At 43.7% G+C, this 16,512-nt stretch overlaps 1 protein-coding gene across 1 annotated transcript in view; it reads left to right on the top strand.

Annotated features, from left to right (window-relative positions):
* The first annotated feature begins 8,057 nt into the window (after nt 1-8,057).
* The window catches only part of GNB1L (G protein subunit beta 1 like), a 46,536-nt gene continuing 38,081 nt past the window's right edge, over nt 8,058-16,512 (top strand). Inside the window, exon 1 of the mRNA XM_058037177.1 lies at nt 8,058-8,148. The gene's annotated coding sequence lies outside the window, so the exon portion shown is untranslated. The remainder of the gene's footprint in view (nt 8,149-16,512) is intronic.

The following is a 16,512-nucleotide window of genomic DNA, read 5'->3' on the forward strand; positions in this document are numbered from 1 at the left end:
GCTGAGTGCCCCCAGGTATCTGATCTGCCAAGCAAAGCTGGTAGCATCAGATCAATGAGGAGAGGCCAGTGTCACCCTGGGACCTGACATGGAACAGTGCAGAGTTTTGTTAGAAGCCAACTGAAAACGTGGTGCTGTTATTATCTGACACCAGCTGAAACAAAAGCCAAACGTTGATGAATGTCTGATCCTAAAAGTAAACAGTTTGATTTTTTTTTTCCCCTTTGCAAGTCAGGGGCCCTCTAGGGTTTTATCTGATTTTGGCAATCTCCTGCACATTTTGGGGCCTGGAGCATGGTTTTAATTGTTACATCACAAAAGTTGCCAAATAATGTTGGATGCTTCTTAAAAACTCTCTCAATTTTATGGAACTTCTCAACGGCTTGACTAATACAATAATTACTGGAACTCGGCTATGTTGCCTAGTGGCAAATGGAATTTTTTCATAATGATCCTGTCTGTCGTTAATAGCAGGATTTGTTCTTTCTCTCAGTGGGAGAGAGGCCAGAAAGCCATGGTATCTGTCTTTTTTAATGACAGCCAACAGCAAACGGATAAAATAATCAATTATATCCACAGATAGGTAGATAAAGTATAATTTATCATGTCAAAAACAAAAATGTTTTTAATTGGGCTGTTAATCATTTTGTAATTTTAACTAAAGAAATGGGGACTCTGCTTTGTGCTCAGACATCACTAATATTTCATACAACATTTGCTGATCTTATTATAGCTTTAATAATAGTGTTTACCATTAACTGCCAAAATATAAAATACGATTTCTACTCTCATTAGCTGGAGCCTTTGCAGTTAGAAAAAGATGCCCTTCCCTTTTATTTTTCTTCCTCTAGAAAGATCCAGGAGATAAAAAAGGGGGACCAGTGTACTAAGCAGCTGTAACAGTTTCTAAAATATGCTAATCTTTTAGTTTGATTAGAAGTGCCCATATTTCAACCAACAAACATGTTACAGAAATGTGTTGGGTATTTTGGTTTTTTTTTTTCCAGCAAAGCATATAAAAAGATTAGTATAACACAGCAAAAATTAGAAGCTTGGAGTTTTGATTTCTAGCCACACCTGTGTTGTCTTGTGGGAAGCTGGGCAGATAATTTAATCCCTCCTAACTTGTTCTTCATGTCTATAATGTAGGTATTAGATAGCTGCATCATCTGTCTGCTGTACAGTATGTAGGTGTTGTAAGATACATGAAAATTTGTAATAAAGATGGCAAACATCTGGCTGGCTGCAACAGCAGTCTCTCTGATAGGAACCTCTTTGAGGAAGGAAATGGGAAGTTTATGGTTGGACCTAAATCTTCCCCGTATTATAACTGAAAATGTCATCTTAATGCTGCCTGATTTCAGGATCAGTGAAGAATCATCTAGCAGAAAAATCTCTCAGCACTGGGTACTATGGCTGTCTACTCTCGTTATTACTCCTGTATGCTATGAGCAGATGCCCTGTGTGGGACCAGAGCTGTATTTTACCCATAAATTCTATACTAAAAAAATACTAGCCATCTAAGAAAAGAAATGTGACTCTTAATCATCCCTTTGCCTCAAATAGACTGAAATTACTTCACTGCTTCAGAAGTGTTTCACAGAAGAAAATTAATCTCCATTCCTGTAAACTTGGTTTCCTTCTGAACAGCTCTGCTTTCCTTAAATCCAGATCCAGCCTCTGGAGTACTTGCTTGGGGGCAGAACGTGCATTTTGGGTAGTTTGGCAAGAGCAGATTTCACTTCCAGTGTCATGGTGAATGTTTTTGGCTATGAGTTTAATTTTATGTTCATAGCATCTTCCAGAGATGTGTGTAACACAGAGTGGGGCAGAACTGCTCTGCTGTAACTGGATCTGTCTTGGGTGTGGGGCAAATTTAATGGATAGAGTGGGTTTTTTACAGGCCTAATGGCAGGATTGAGGCTGTATTTATACTGAGAAGCAACGAGGAGAAGCTCTGGTGCTGGCTTGCCCAAACATAAATAAATTGGAGGTACATGAACATTCAAAAAGTTCCCAGAGAGTCACATTCCACAACTTAAGGGGCCTGGTGCCTTCACCTGTGCCAATTTTATGTGACTCTTAACTCTGGTCTTAAATAAAAATGAGACTTGCTCTAATGACATCAACAGCCTTCAGTGAAGAAAATATGCTGCTACTTTGATACAGATCCCCTCATAAGGAGGACACTGTAGACAGCCTAGGCTCTTTTTCCCATCTGGTGGGTGAATGTTACGATTCCCTGCTCAGAACTGTGGCCTCAACAACAATTCTCTGCTTTCAGCGTTACATTAGATGATTTTATTAAGAATATGGTTATCTGCTGCCCTTGCTTTTGCCACTTGATTTTACTGTCCCTCTCCATTACATGGAAAAGGGGGATGTGAGTTGACTGGGGGAGGGGAGACAATAGCATGAGCAGGGGGTTAAATGAACCAGCTGTTACGTGTGAAGTATCTGCTTTCTAATTGCTTCTGTTGGAATTCAGGGGGAAAAGGCACTGGCTTCAGTTAATTAATAAGGCAGGACTCACATAAACTCCAGCTGTGAGCACAGGACTGGTCTTTAAAGGATAAGCTCAGGAGGTGGAGCAGAGAGTTTGATTTCCTTGCACTAAATCCCATCACATGCTGCTGGTTCTGTGTGTGTCCACTTAAGCCTTTGGTTGGCCTGTCTGGACCAGACATGAGGGATCTGTTGCTGTCCACGTGCCTCACCCCAGGAAAAATGATCTCTCCTCAGAAATCAAAGGTATGAGGCTGTGTTTCAAGCTAGGGTGAAACTGCTGTGTTTTCACTTGAGTTTGGAAACCCTAAAAAGTGGGAATGTTTGGATCAAAGGTTTTTTTCAGACTTAACAGAAGCTTGGGCTTTTGCAGCTGGACATAGATACAGGTTTGCCATTTGGTTCTCTTTTCTGTCTAGTTCCAGAGGGTTAGGATTTGGCATCCTGTCAACATCTCTCTCATCTGAGCCCTGCCTCAGAAGCTTTGCTGGAAGGGTAGCACTGATGGGGAGGTTGTGCAGCTGATGCCTCCAGACCATGTCCAAAGGCCATTTTACAGTGATCTCTTTGAGGAGAACAATGCCCAGTTCATTTCCTTCTTTTTCTGAAAGAGGCTCAAAAATATCAGAATTTTTCTGAGTTATGGACAGTGCCCCTAAAACCCATATGAAAGTGCAAATGTCACAGTTCCCTCATGTTTCCTCATTTGATCCTGCTCCAAGTCTTGCTGCCATAGGATGTCCCCCACCACCAGTGCAAGGTCCTTCTAGTCAGAGAACAGCTGGGGGGCTGTGCTGAGACAAAAGTCTTCTCCCACTTCCCATGGGATGACATTTCTGGATTTCAAAGCTTGTTGTTGGAGTGTGTGATGTTAGGCAACAGTGGAATAAGAAAAAAAGGATGTTCCTATGTGTTAATAGCCTGCTTTTCCTCACTGACTGTGGAGGGAAATGAGCTTCCTGCTTAAGGTGAGATGTCATTTTCTGGATGGAAACCTTTGTGTCCCAGCTGGCCTGCTCCTTTTGGTGCCACTGCTCAGGGCAGGTCTCTTCCAGTGTGACTGCTCTCCCTTTCAGGCCCTCTCCTTTCCTGGCACCTTGCTCCTGCCTTCATCAGCCCTGATGCTGCTCAGATGAGTGCTGGGGTCAGCACAAGGGAGGGGACATCACCTTGTGGCTGCAAATTGGGAAAAGAGGAGAGCTCCTTGTCACAGCTATTTGTTCTCACCATACCCTTCCACACACACCTCAAGGCTCAAGCATGCAGGAGGATTTTGATATTTCACTGCTGCTGGTTTCAGTGACAGCTCGGCCTGCTGCAGGACCAAACTCAGAGATACATCAATAGCCCCAGTCCCCTGGGCTGGCTGTGCTGAGCTGGACTTTCCACCAAAGAGAAACAATTCTCAGGTGTTCCAGCACGTTCCCAAGCAAGCCAGGTGGGGCCTCACTTGGCAAAGATCTATAAACAGCAGCTCTTTGTCTCCTCAGTTCTCTTCACCCTGAACGTGTTGCTGTTTTCAGAGGTTGGTTTCAAAGTGCTCATTCACAGCCACCAGCCGTATTGTTTTATCTGAGGAGATTAGGGCTGAGAATGTTGTGGTTTTGCAGTGAAAAGACTCCATTGGAAATAGCAGCATATTTGACATGAGACTGTTATTTATGCTCAAATAACCATCTTGTTTAAAGATGAGGAGTCTTTTATTTTTTTCCTTTTCAAGTTTAGATCAATCATGTATGAAGACAAACTCCCACTCAGCCTCCCCTGGCCCCTAATACTTTCATTTCATTCTTCTTCTGCTCATTATTTTATGATTTTGTCCTTGACTGGAACATTTCTCTCTTGCTCTTCCTTACATGCACCATTAAAGAAGGAAAGAATTTGCATTTAAAGCTCAAGACTTGTGTAGCTCTTAAGCCATAAATAATGTTTTCTACAGATTCTAAGATTATTAAATCCTTTTAGTTAGCCTCCCTCTTATTTTACAGCTCATCTGATTAGAGGGGACATACTCTTGTTAAACTTGATTTAACTATTTCTGTTTTGCTTTTGCAAGCAGACATGAGAAAACAGGACCTGGCTGTATGCACTGCTGATCAGAACACTTGGAACATAGGAATGCAAAAAAAAGCTTGCAGCAAGAGAGCTCATTGTTGGTATGGCAGAAACCTGCAGAGAAGCCCTGCAATTCTTGAGATCTAGTTAACTTTCTAAATACAGGCAAGTCTACAAGTGAAGTTAAAATCTGTTTCTGGGCAGATAAATGCAGTCAAACTATCCTTTTCAAAAAAAGGGCTGGCAGGCACAAAATCTGTGAAGGGAATACTTTAGTGTGAGGAGATAGTTATGCTCAGGTAAGGGCTGATTTAGGGCAGCTGTAGGAGCTGAACCACTGGGCACTGTGCTTTGCCTCCCCATCTCTGGCTTCTGTTGATGCCAGACTTGGGCTTTGCTGAGCCAGGCATCAGCTTTTCCCTACAAATGCAGCCAAACCAGCTGCTGCAGCTTGCAGAGATCCTGCAGGAATGAGCTGCACTTCTGCTTGATGCAACCTGCTCAGCTCACACAGTACCCAAGGGGATGGCCAGGGGGTCAGGCCTTGCCTGTGTTACAAACTACAGAACTGAGCACATAGAGGAGAAATTGCCCTACCAGAGACAAAGGGAGTGAAAAGTGCTGAAAAGCCTCACAGTAGACAGCCTAAACAATGAAATTAATTCCTCCAGTTAGCCCACGGTCATCAGTGAGGCAAATGCCTCTGCCTCCTGGGCCATTCAGGCCAGTGTTTTAATGGTAGGCATAAATCTATTGCATTTTTCTCCTCGTGACCTAGCATATTCTGTCAGGCCAATGCATGCTCCAGAGGAGGAGTAGAATTTATGTGTACAATAAAACAATAGAGTTTCAGTGATATCAGCTGTTTGACAAACTTTAATATACATTTGCTATAAAACAGGCAGAAATTACCAGAATGTAATACCCAAATAAAATCCACGATCCATTTGCACGACAGATCTTCAATTTACTCGCATTCATGTGAAAGAGACACATAAAAATGATATCCATGCTTAAAATCACTTAAAAGCAGTCTGAAAGACCCCACAGTTGCAAGTGATACCTCAGTACTTAGCTAATACTCATGTTTCCATGGCTTTGCCTTCATGATTCTTCCAGTGGTTTCTTTATGTTTTCTGGTATTTTGCCAAACACCTGTGAATCAGTGCACAACAAATACTCCTGCCATTTAATTTAGCCTTGCACAGAAAGGCTATATTAGGCCTGATGCAGACCTAATCCCAAACCTCTAAAGAGGTTTAAGGCACTCTGGTTTCACCTAATCCCGAAACCTAAACCAGAATCATTGAAAACCTCCATAACACCACAGGAATGGGCAAATAGTGAGTTTCCACTATGAATTTATTAAAAGGACACAGCGTATCTTTTGGATTTGAGACCTAAAGCTTTGCCTAAGGAGCTTGGACTGTCCACAATAAAAGTGTTTATTTTGAAGTTAGGAGGTTGAAAGGTTTATTTGACTAGAGGGCTGATTTCACCCCTCCCACCCAAAAAACAAAGAGGGGTGATCACTCAGAAGACTGGAAAATAGGAAAAGGGATGAACAAGTAACAAGGGAAGGGCTGCCCAACAAAGCAGTCAAAGACGAAACCCAGGTTTCTCTTTAAGCTCAGTCCCCTTGTGAGAAAGAGCAAGAGCACAGCCCCTTGTGCACAACTGGGCTCTTGGGACCTGAAGTTCCTCACAGCAAACCTGTAAGGAAAGAGTTATTTATGATATTTTAAACACATTGCTGCGGTTCAAAATAGAGGATTTGCTCTTTTGAGATCTCTTCTGATAGGAGATAACATGTAAAAACATGCTGTAATGGAACTTTCAATTACAAACTGCATCCAACTGTAGTAAATTTGATCTTGCATTAACTCATGTTAAATTAATTGGATTCTGTCATTCCTGAATTCTGGTAACCACCTTATCTTGCAGTACAGCTCATTATCTTTGCATTGTTAAAGGGGTATTTCATTTTCAAGGCGACTGTAGGGAATAGTAACTGTGCCATAGTCTAGTAAACATTTAGCTCCTAACAAATTAAAGACCTGAAGTATACTGCACATGTGGTTCCATTATACATAACAATTTATAGCAATGATCTGCTGCTCTAAATCTCTTAATTCCAATAATTTCAGCAAAACATATTGGGAAATATGGGGCTGTATTTGTGCATTATACAATACAGAATGTACTTATCTGTGCTCAGGACATTCCTCCTAATGAGAGGCATAACCTCCTCAGTGTACTGTGTTCTCATAACCACCAAATGCCATTTAAAGCCCTTTAGAGCAAGGATTTAGGAATCAGTGTTCCTACTGATGAGAAATTTGATATGGGTAGAAAAACAAGCTCCAGATTTACCTTCCCAAACTCACAAGAAGTCTCCCTGCCTTTGTTTGCATCAATAGAAGTGGAACAGAATAGAACAGCACTCATTTAACAGCACTAGATTTAATTTACTTTGAAAGACTCTGGCTCCATAGGCAAAAACGGTAGGAAAACTGAAAAGCATGTTTTATGAGCTACCAAGCTTTCTAGCTGGAACTAGAGCAGTTCAGCTTCCTGAAAAACTACATAAATGATACAGCTTTTAACTCCTAGGCAGGTGACACAAGCAAGTGATAGTTTAATTGCTTTCCTTGAGCAGGTCTCTGTGTGGCTGGAGAGTAACAGGGGCCTGTGAAAGGGGGACGAGTCCATCTCTCTGCAGTGCTGCCACTGCACACTCTGCACTGCGCTTCCCAACGTCCTGCTGGGGTGCACGGCTACAGGAGCCGGGTACAATTCCAGCCCCACAGCAGTTCTGTTCCAACAGTACACACTGGTTATTTAACTGCTGCCTGATTCACTTCAGTTCTGACACCTAACTAGTAACTTCCATTGGGAACCATTTCAGGAGGCAACTTTTTTTCTCCAAGGAAGCTCTCCTGCGGAATCTGGCAAACTTTGTATGGCTGTGTTGAACTGAAAGAACAGGGTTTTATCCCCCAACAAATCCAAGTTCACAGTGGCTCCTGGAGGACACAAATGACTTCAGGAACGCGCTAACCGCAAGCACGGCAGAGCACCTGATAAATGGATGCTGTGCAAGCAGAGAGCCCGAACCACAGCCACTGATCCTCCTTCCCAGCCAGCTGGGGGCAATCGCCCGAGCCACACACGGGCCGGTGGCAGCGACAGCCCGGCCCCACCGCGCGGGGCGGCCCTTCCCGGGCTCCACGGGGCAGTGACACGCTCGGGCTCCCGGTGAAGGCCGGGTCCTTCCGGTTACGGAGCGTGAGGAAGCGGGCAGGCGCCAGGCCCCTCGCAGGACCCTCGGAGCGGGGCAGGGCTGCGCTGCCTGCCGGTGCCGCCGCCGGCGCTGGGGGAGCCCCTAACCGAGCCCCGCGAGCTGAGCCGCGCTCGGTCCCGGCGCGCCGGGGCCAGCCGCCACCACACCGACAGCGCGTGCGCGCCTCCCGCCGGCCCGTGACGTCACGCGCGGGGCTCGGCATTCCTCCGTATCCGCCTGGTTCCCGCGGGGATCGCCGAATAATCGCTACCACGCACTCGCCCCTCCGGGCGGAAGAGTTCTCGGTGAGCGGGGGAAGGGAGGATGGGGGAACTCCGCGCTCGGCCGCGGGGGTGGCGGTGGGGTCGGATCAGGCCAAGAGGGCTCCGCTGTCACCGGCGCGGCGCCGCGTCACGGGCCGGAGGAGGCGGCGGTGCTGTGCGCACGCGTGGGGCGTCGCCAGGGCAACGGCTCCTGGAGGCTCGGCCGCCGCGTGCGGGGCGCGCGACGGAGGCAACGTCACCGCCGCCCGCGGCGCGCGGCACCTGAGGGCTCTTCGCAGCTCCGCACGGCCCCTCAGAGGCACTTATGGCCCCTCAGAGGCACTTATGGCCCGTCAGAGGCACTTGGGGCCCCGCACGGCCCCTCATACCCACTCATGGCCTCTCAGAGCCGCTCACGGCCCTTCAGAGCCTTTCACGGCCCTGCTGAGCCTCACACAGCCCCGCTCCATCAGGGTTGGGAAGAGGCCAGCACGGTGAGGGAGGTGTCGTATCTGTGGCTGACGTGAGGCACCTGTTAGAAAAAAGTGATATTTGATTACGGCCTGCATCTCCTTGATGCTCCGCAGCAGTTTGCCTGGACAGGCCGCGCAGGAGCTCCTCTGGCAGCGGTGATACAGTGTGTGTGCCTTGAGGTCAGGATACACCCCATCAGACATCAATATCAGCGGTAATGGAGCTCACAGTTCTACTTTACTGAATTTTACAACTCCCTATAATAATTCCAGTACTTTTGTGACCGACAGAAATAGGTATTTTAGGTATTTAAGCGACACTACACTGCTTGAGCAGACGGAGGTAAGGCAGGAACAGCACTGGCTGAGTACTGAAGGCGGTTCTGTCGAAGGAAGGCACAGCCTCAGGTGGGTCTCGCCCCACCATTTGCAAAAGAGTAGTGGCAGTCCTCCGTAACACCTAAAAGTGCTTTAGTACCTTTCAGTTGGAAGCATTTACAAGAGAAAACATACTGTTGTTAAGTACAGTATGGTAATGTGAAAAATAATGTATTTATCAACTGGTCAGAGCTCTGGCTCTGATGGGCCGGGTCTGGGCTCGCTCCCTGGCGCCCTCTGGCGGCAGCGCGGGCCCGCGTGGGGCAGCGCCCGTCCCCGGCGGCCGCGGTGTGCCCGGCGCGTCCCGCAGCGCCCGGGGGACACTGCGGGGGACTGACCTCCGCCATGGGCTTCTTTTGCTGTGTTTTTCTCCTCAGTAGTGCTGGTTGTTTAAAATAGCGAAACTGCCTTCTACAGCTCCTTTAAATGCCAGTTTAGAGTAGGAAACAATCCCGGTTCCAGATTCAGCGGCTTCATTTTGTAATGAAAAAGGTGAAAAGCAAGCATGGTGTATACTCTGGAAAATACAGACCACATGGGATGGAAATATGTATGTAACTTTTTCCTCTGGGAATTGTTTTGAGGAGCATTTTGCCACAGTTTTTAGTACAGTCTCTTTCATCCTTCTGAAGCTCCTTCCAGAAACTCCCAATTTTAGCAGCATTTCTGTGAGGCTTTTAGAGAGGGCTCTGTGACTGGGAAATGTCATTAAAAATGTGTCCTGTCAGCCTAAGTGACAGGAAGTGTAAGGAATCCTTAAAAATTTATTTGTAACTAAATTACTAGATTTTTTAAAAGCTACTGGAGCAACTTCTTGTTTTTTAATGAAACCTATTAATGTTTCCATTGATTTACAGGTAAACTAGTTTTTTCTTGTTTTAAAAATACCCTGCGATCAGCAAGTCTAACTCTGTTTATTCTGGCTTGGATGTGTGATATCAGTTATAAAGATTCTGCAGATGGAAATTATGTTGGTGCATGCACAGGAATAGATGCCTGTTTCTAATATCAGATAGATTGTCTGATTTTGGTTAATTGGTGTGGAGACTTATTTTTAAGCACTGGAATTATGATGTTGGAATTGTAAGGTATTTAAGGAGCAGATGTGTTGACTAAGTATGTTTATGCCTTTTCTGAACATTTTAGAATACTGTGAGTTTCTTTTTGCAAAGAACTGCTGAATTACTGACCCGTATATGTTATTACATTCTAAAGAGACACAGTTTTTTGGCTCTCTACCACAAAGTACATCAGGCTGTATTATGCTTTGTGTTTGTATAGGTCTTATTTTTAATTTGAGTACTATTTCTCTACAAGCTCAGCCATAACAATGTACTGTTTCATTGGATCAGTAGTAACTGTAAACCAGACATTGCTAATTAGCTTAGATGGGAAATTTAACCCTGAAGATTCTGATTTTTTAAAATGAAATTCTATGAAGCACTGTCTTCATTGGGAAAAAATAGCTACTATAACTGCTCTTCTGTAATAAATTGTCTTGTTGCAGCTGGATTATAGATGCACACTAGTGCTATTTCTGGCTTTATGGAGACAAACTTGATTAAAAAAAGATTGAACTTTGCTTTTTGGATACCCTTTTTGAGTTGTAGAGCTGATACTTCTGTACAAACTTGGAATCTCAACACAGTATTACATGTTTGTTGTGTTTGTACGTTTTTATAAAGGAAAAAGGTGTCTAATGGCAATAATAGTGTTTTCCCTCCCAGAATGTCTGTGGGGATGCATTTATGCTCTCTTTGTTGGAATGCAGTTTGACTGCACTAAAATATACTTGGTGGTACAAATGAAGGATTTCAAATTAGTAATAGGTTGAAAACTCTTCAGCTACTGGAGTTTTAGTTTCCAGATTACTGGTCTCTGTGGAGCAGTGTAAGTGATCACAAAACAATGAGAATTAAACGAATCTTCAATAAAAACCTGCACAATTTTTTGCCCAAGCAAACCAGCTTCCTTTTGAGCTCTGTGCTGGCACAGTCATCTCATAAAAAGTGCATTTTTTTTTTAAATTTTCATAAGCAATAAATAATTTCACAACTGTAATGAATGCACTTCCTATGGTACATTTTAATTATATGCAGCTAATGCTCATCATTTCAAAAATTGTCTCACTGGCATTTATGACTTGGTGTAAATGCTCATAGATCATGGGATTATTTGAAAGAACTGAAACTTTGAGAGACGTCGGGTTGGCCGTGTTGAGGAAAGTGACTCATGAAACAAGAGGTGCTGGTTAGCCATGGGAGACTGCAGAACACATTTAGGCTAAAATACCAGAGTCAACAGATTTACTTCAAAAAGCCATGTTACTGGATGTCATTTAAAAAAGGGACATCTTAGCTTGAAAGTTGCCAGAGCTCTAAACTGGAGGATCCAGGCTATATAATGATTCAGGAGTGTTTGAAATAGGAATCATCTCTTCTGCATCTCAAAGCCAAAGTTGCAGAGGAAGTCACCTTTTCTGTGAATGCATTTACCAGCACACGTCTTTAGAACCGTAACATGATACTGTGAGCAAATTAAGAGTTTTAGGAGAAAAAAAAATCTTTTAGTCAGCAAATCTTCTTTCTCATGATTTATTTTTAAAGGTCATAAGGTGACCATTACAGTAAAAAAATAGTTGTTTGTACAGGATAACCTTCCCAGATGAGATGCAACCCTGTCCTAAACCTCTGGGTCTGCAGCCTGAGTTTCCCAGAGCCGCTGGGTGACAGCTGAGTGTAAGGTAAAGTGGAGCAAGAACTATTTGAAAAAGAAACTAATGTTTCAGACTAATGAAACAGACTAATGTTTAGCTTTTCTTTTTTTCTTTGTTTTAGTTATTCCATAGGTTTTCAGTAGATGCTAAATTTCTTTGATGTAGGGGAAGGGAGGATTTTGCTCTAAAACACCAGATAGGATTCTTAGGACAGACTTTTCACACTCAAACAGCTGGAGCAGCTGTAGATTCCCCACTGAAATGAAAATGCAACAATTCAAGATTTAGGAAGGCAAAAAGTGTGACCAGAGCATTAAATAGAAGGGCCATATGATACCAAAATTAAGCTCTGTGTTTATTATAAAGAAAATCCTTGTTTTAGAAGGGAAAAAAATGAACTTGTTCCACCACTTTCTTTTTTCCTCAGGAGAAAACACAGAATATATCCTAGGTAATAAATCTGTTTTATGGCTCACATGAGAAAGGGTGGAGAAACTCCCATTATTTTCTTCCCAGAAATTGAAATACACATGAGCTAACATGGGAGACACTGGGATTTTCATCCAGCAAATGCACAGCTGGCTTCTGCTTTTATTATTTTTCTAAGCCTAATAATTTTTCATTTGATTAGCTGGTGGCTGACAAAACTATCACTTGCACAGTGTTTTGTATATTTAGTAGAGTAGGCGTGATGCGAAAAAGACACTGTCATGTGTGCCCAGAAGCAGAGCACAACTTGATGAGAAATTTCTGCTTGCCTCTTCTTAAAATGCAAGTTTCTATCACTGACAGAGTTTGAATATCAAAAAAGGAACTTCTTGACCTCTAGAAAAATGAGAATTATCTAAGATTTGAGGATTATTTTTTTCTTAATTCACGTTGTAGAATTGTATGATGCTGTGCACAGAAATAGAAATAAAGTATTAGGAGTCAGTTGGCAGTCCACAGTGCCAGTTTTGCTGTGAGAAAGCAGTGAGACTATTTAAGAGAAGAACTGTCCTAGTCGGTGTTAGAAGGTGGGAAAAGTAGAGCTGCCAACAAGATTTATCAGGGACTTTAAGTGTACACAGTGTGAGCTGTGGAAAGACCCATGGACACACTTAATGTGAAAAAAACAACAGCAGCAAACCACAAACCCATCCAGACAATGAGATAAAGTGAGCACAGACATAAAGGTGGGAGAATAGGAGCCATGCAGGAATGAGGTTCCTCAGAGCCGTGTCTGAGCAGAGCTCTGTAAAGCCATGGATTCTCACTTTGAAATCAGGGGAGAATGGCCTATCAGAACTCCTTCATGTGCCTTCTGCAGAATTAAGAAAACGTGTTCAAGAGTCCAGATTCCTGTTTGGCATTGACCATTAATGCCAGGGACAAAGCAGGCTGGTTTCTCCTGGTGTTTGAAGTGCTAAGCTGTGCTGCTGTCTGTGTGTTCTGGGCACAGCAATGATAACGCCTTCCCTAAGTAAGCAGCAGGGGAAGAAGACTGCAGTTCTGTCCCAGATTGGTACGTCTGTGTTGTCCAAGTGTTTAGTGTGTTTCTTGTTATTTTCAAAAATTCCAAAACAATTTGTGTTCTGGGGGCAGGAGAAAATGTTGTCTATCTGCTTCCACTTGAATATTGTGTGATGGCATCTCTGGTTTTGATTTGTAGTCATTTACAAGTGGTACATACCCAAACCACGTAAGAAATTTCTAAGTGAAATCAGTTTGAAGCTACAGGTTCATTGCACACCCAAACCTCGACCTGTAATGTCCTTTCACACAGTGGCTGCTGGGGAAGGAATGCTTTGTAAGGACTGGTAGAATCACTGGATTGGGTGTCTGCATTCTGACCTAGCTCCATTACACTCACTAAATAATTGTTGACAAGTTCAAGCTCTGTAACTAGAGGGTTCTGACTTTGCTAAATACCATGAGTCAATGTATGTTCATGGACAAGGGAAATGACCTTAATGGGAAAATAGGAGACCACTGAAGTGGCAGTAGATCATTATGGGAGCTCTCTTTTGGTTGTACCTCTTAGAGGCTTTATGCTGCCAGGGATCAGAATACTGTGTGTATGGGACTGTTTCTTTAGGCATGGAAGTGCATGAGCCTGTACTGGGGATGGCTGTTCCAAATGAGTGTTGCCCAGTGCAGAGGGCCAGGAAGGAATCTCTCCAAAGGATTTAAAATCAGTGTGGCCAACTTCACTGTTGTCCACCTCCTTTTTGCTCAGTCTGCCTTGTTAGAATTTGCATCTCTGTCCTGCCAGTATTTAGCTCTTTGTTCTAATAAATCTGCTTTTCTGTAATGAGCCTCTTTCACCTTCTGAAGCTGTACTTGGAATTCTTGCTCTGGCTCTGAGCTGGGTGAGCCACGCTCCTGTGGTGACTGGAGGGGACGTGTTCCTGCCATGCAGCTGGGGATGCTGCTGGTTAGGGAAGGCCCTTGGAGCAGAAGTGTTGCCCTGGTGGCACCACCTTTCCTGCAGTGCAGCTCTGTGGCCTGGTTTTGCACTCTGATCCTTTGTTGCAGGGGCAGAGGGCTCCTCACCCAACTTGCAGTAGGTTGCAGAGAGGGAGAGAGTCCACGGTGCTGTGCCAAAAAACCAAGGGACAGTGTGAGCAGGGTCTGCACCTGCCCCAGCTCCACAGCATTTGTGCTCTTCTGCTCTTGGTAGCAGTCGGACCTTATCGAACCAGGCTCTCAAATCTGAGAGTAATTGGGAATATGTGACACACTGCAGAACTTTTTTAATTTAATTTTTTTCTAGTAGTGTGTTTAGGCCTCCCTGCTTTCACTTCAACAATTGAGGGTGTTGGTTGCTTCCTCATGTTTGTGTAAGAAAAGCTTTTTATAGTCCATTTTTCCAGCTGGCGTGTGTACTTCCTCCACTGTAGTGTAACACATCATTCTTCCCACTCCTTCCCAGCCTCTGAAGCTAATGGAAGACCTTCAGGGTTGTTTTATTTGCAATAAAAATGGAACTGTGGGGTTGGGATTGCTCATTGTTCTTGCCTTAAAATGTGTTCTTGGTAAACAAGAAGGATGTAAGGAAGCAAGGAATAATTAGCTGTATTTAGTTTATAGGACATTTCGGTTGAACTGGAAATCTCTAACTCAGTATTTGCTTTAGCTGAAAATCTATCAAGAAAAGCAAAAGTTTGCGAGAAACATGAATGGAAGTGGGCTGCTTTTTTTTTTTTTTTTTTTTTTTTTTTTTTGACAGAAGAATTCTTAGTGTAATATCAAATGTGAGGAGTTTTTGAGTATCATCTATCCCAACTTCTGCAAGGTAACAGCTGGAGTGAAGGCAGTCTAGAAGCTCCACATCCATCCATTACTTTGCCCTGTAATGGTGAATCTGGCACATGACAGCACTTGAGCCTTGCAAATTTGGAGATGTGCTGGAGTTCTTTCCTTGATGTAACATCAGTTACACCAAAAGGAAAGGAAGGTGGCACAGCCACTTTGATATCACTGACTGACAGAGTCCTGTCCCTGGTCAGGATAGCACAGCACCTGGTTTGCCACAGCTTCACTCCTGCTTGCTGGTTGTTTTTATCACCAATTATTCAGGAGTCTTACTTAGCCCCAGAACAGAATTAATAATATTTAATGTGGAAGCCTTTTTACTGCTGTCTATGACAGGTAGATTATTTAGACTATCTACTGGGAATGCCCTTGATTTCTAGTGATTGAATGCTATTTCTCAAGAAACATTATGTTTTGGAACTATTTTTTTCAATTTTAAATATATTTTTAATATAATCTTCCAAGGTTTTCCAACACTAATGAACACAGCCTAGGTCCTTCAGTGGAGGGGCATGTGCAGACATGGCTTCTGTGGACTGAACTGCCTCACTGCTTCAGATCTTCACTATTTTTAGCCTCTATATATGCCTTTGTTTTTCCTAAGTGTCTAGTTCTAAGGTGATATGGTAAGTAACCCAGTCAGGGCAGGAATTCACTCTTTTCTCATATACTAGCTTCATTGTAAGCTTGCACAGAAAAATGGATCTGAGAATCCTTGCAGCCTAAATCTTATTATGTGGGATGTCTAAGGTCCTAACAGGTAATCTGTTAGCTACTTTTGTATTCTGCAATTTGTCTATGAAAATAACATTTTAAAGGTATTTGCTTATTTGCTTATTTTATTGCTCCACTGCTAAATAATTGAAATCAGCACTTAGCATTTAATTATAGTGATTTTTAATCATAAATATTGTATCATGCCTGATGGTGTAATTGGGCATTTTTATAATAAGCCCCTACTTTTTAAAACAAGGGGGAAATCTCTGAAATTCATGCCTTCATGCTTGTGCCCATTGAATGTGGTTATCATTATCTAGTGACGACATATGTTCTTCCTAACTAGGATTCTCTTCCCTTCCATGCTGATGCTATCTCCATTGCTAGATTGTTCCTGTTCCCAGTAGCACCCCAGGGCAGTAGTGAGAAGTAAATGTGTCCCATATGGCCGCTTTAGACAGCAGCTTTGGGTGTGGGGAGATGGGACAGGAGAGACGCTGGGATGAAGAGCCAGTGGGGTCTGTGTGCAGCAGGGCAGGCAGAGGGGAGCAGGGCCGTCTGTCTGTCTGTCTGTCTGTGCTGTCAGGCTGCTCCCGGTGGCAGCGCTGCGGTGGGACAGGCTGCAGTTGTTTGCGGTGCATGCGGAGGAAGGAGCCAGGGAGGAACTGCGCCTGAGTCACCCGTTCTTCCTGGAGCGCCTCCTGGGGTGGTGCTGCTACAGGCAGCCCCGTGCAAGACTGAGCCTGAAGGCTCCAGCGAGCTGATTGCAAATATTTTGCAGAAGTCTTATTTTCTGGTAATTACTTTAACATGATTCAGTGTTTT

The sequence above is a fragment of the Melospiza georgiana genome, chromosome 18, assembly GCF_028018845.1.
Source record: "Melospiza georgiana isolate bMelGeo1 chromosome 18, bMelGeo1.pri, whole genome shotgun sequence".
In the NCBI taxonomy this organism is placed as follows: Eukaryota; Metazoa; Chordata; class Aves; order Passeriformes; family Passerellidae; genus Melospiza; species Melospiza georgiana.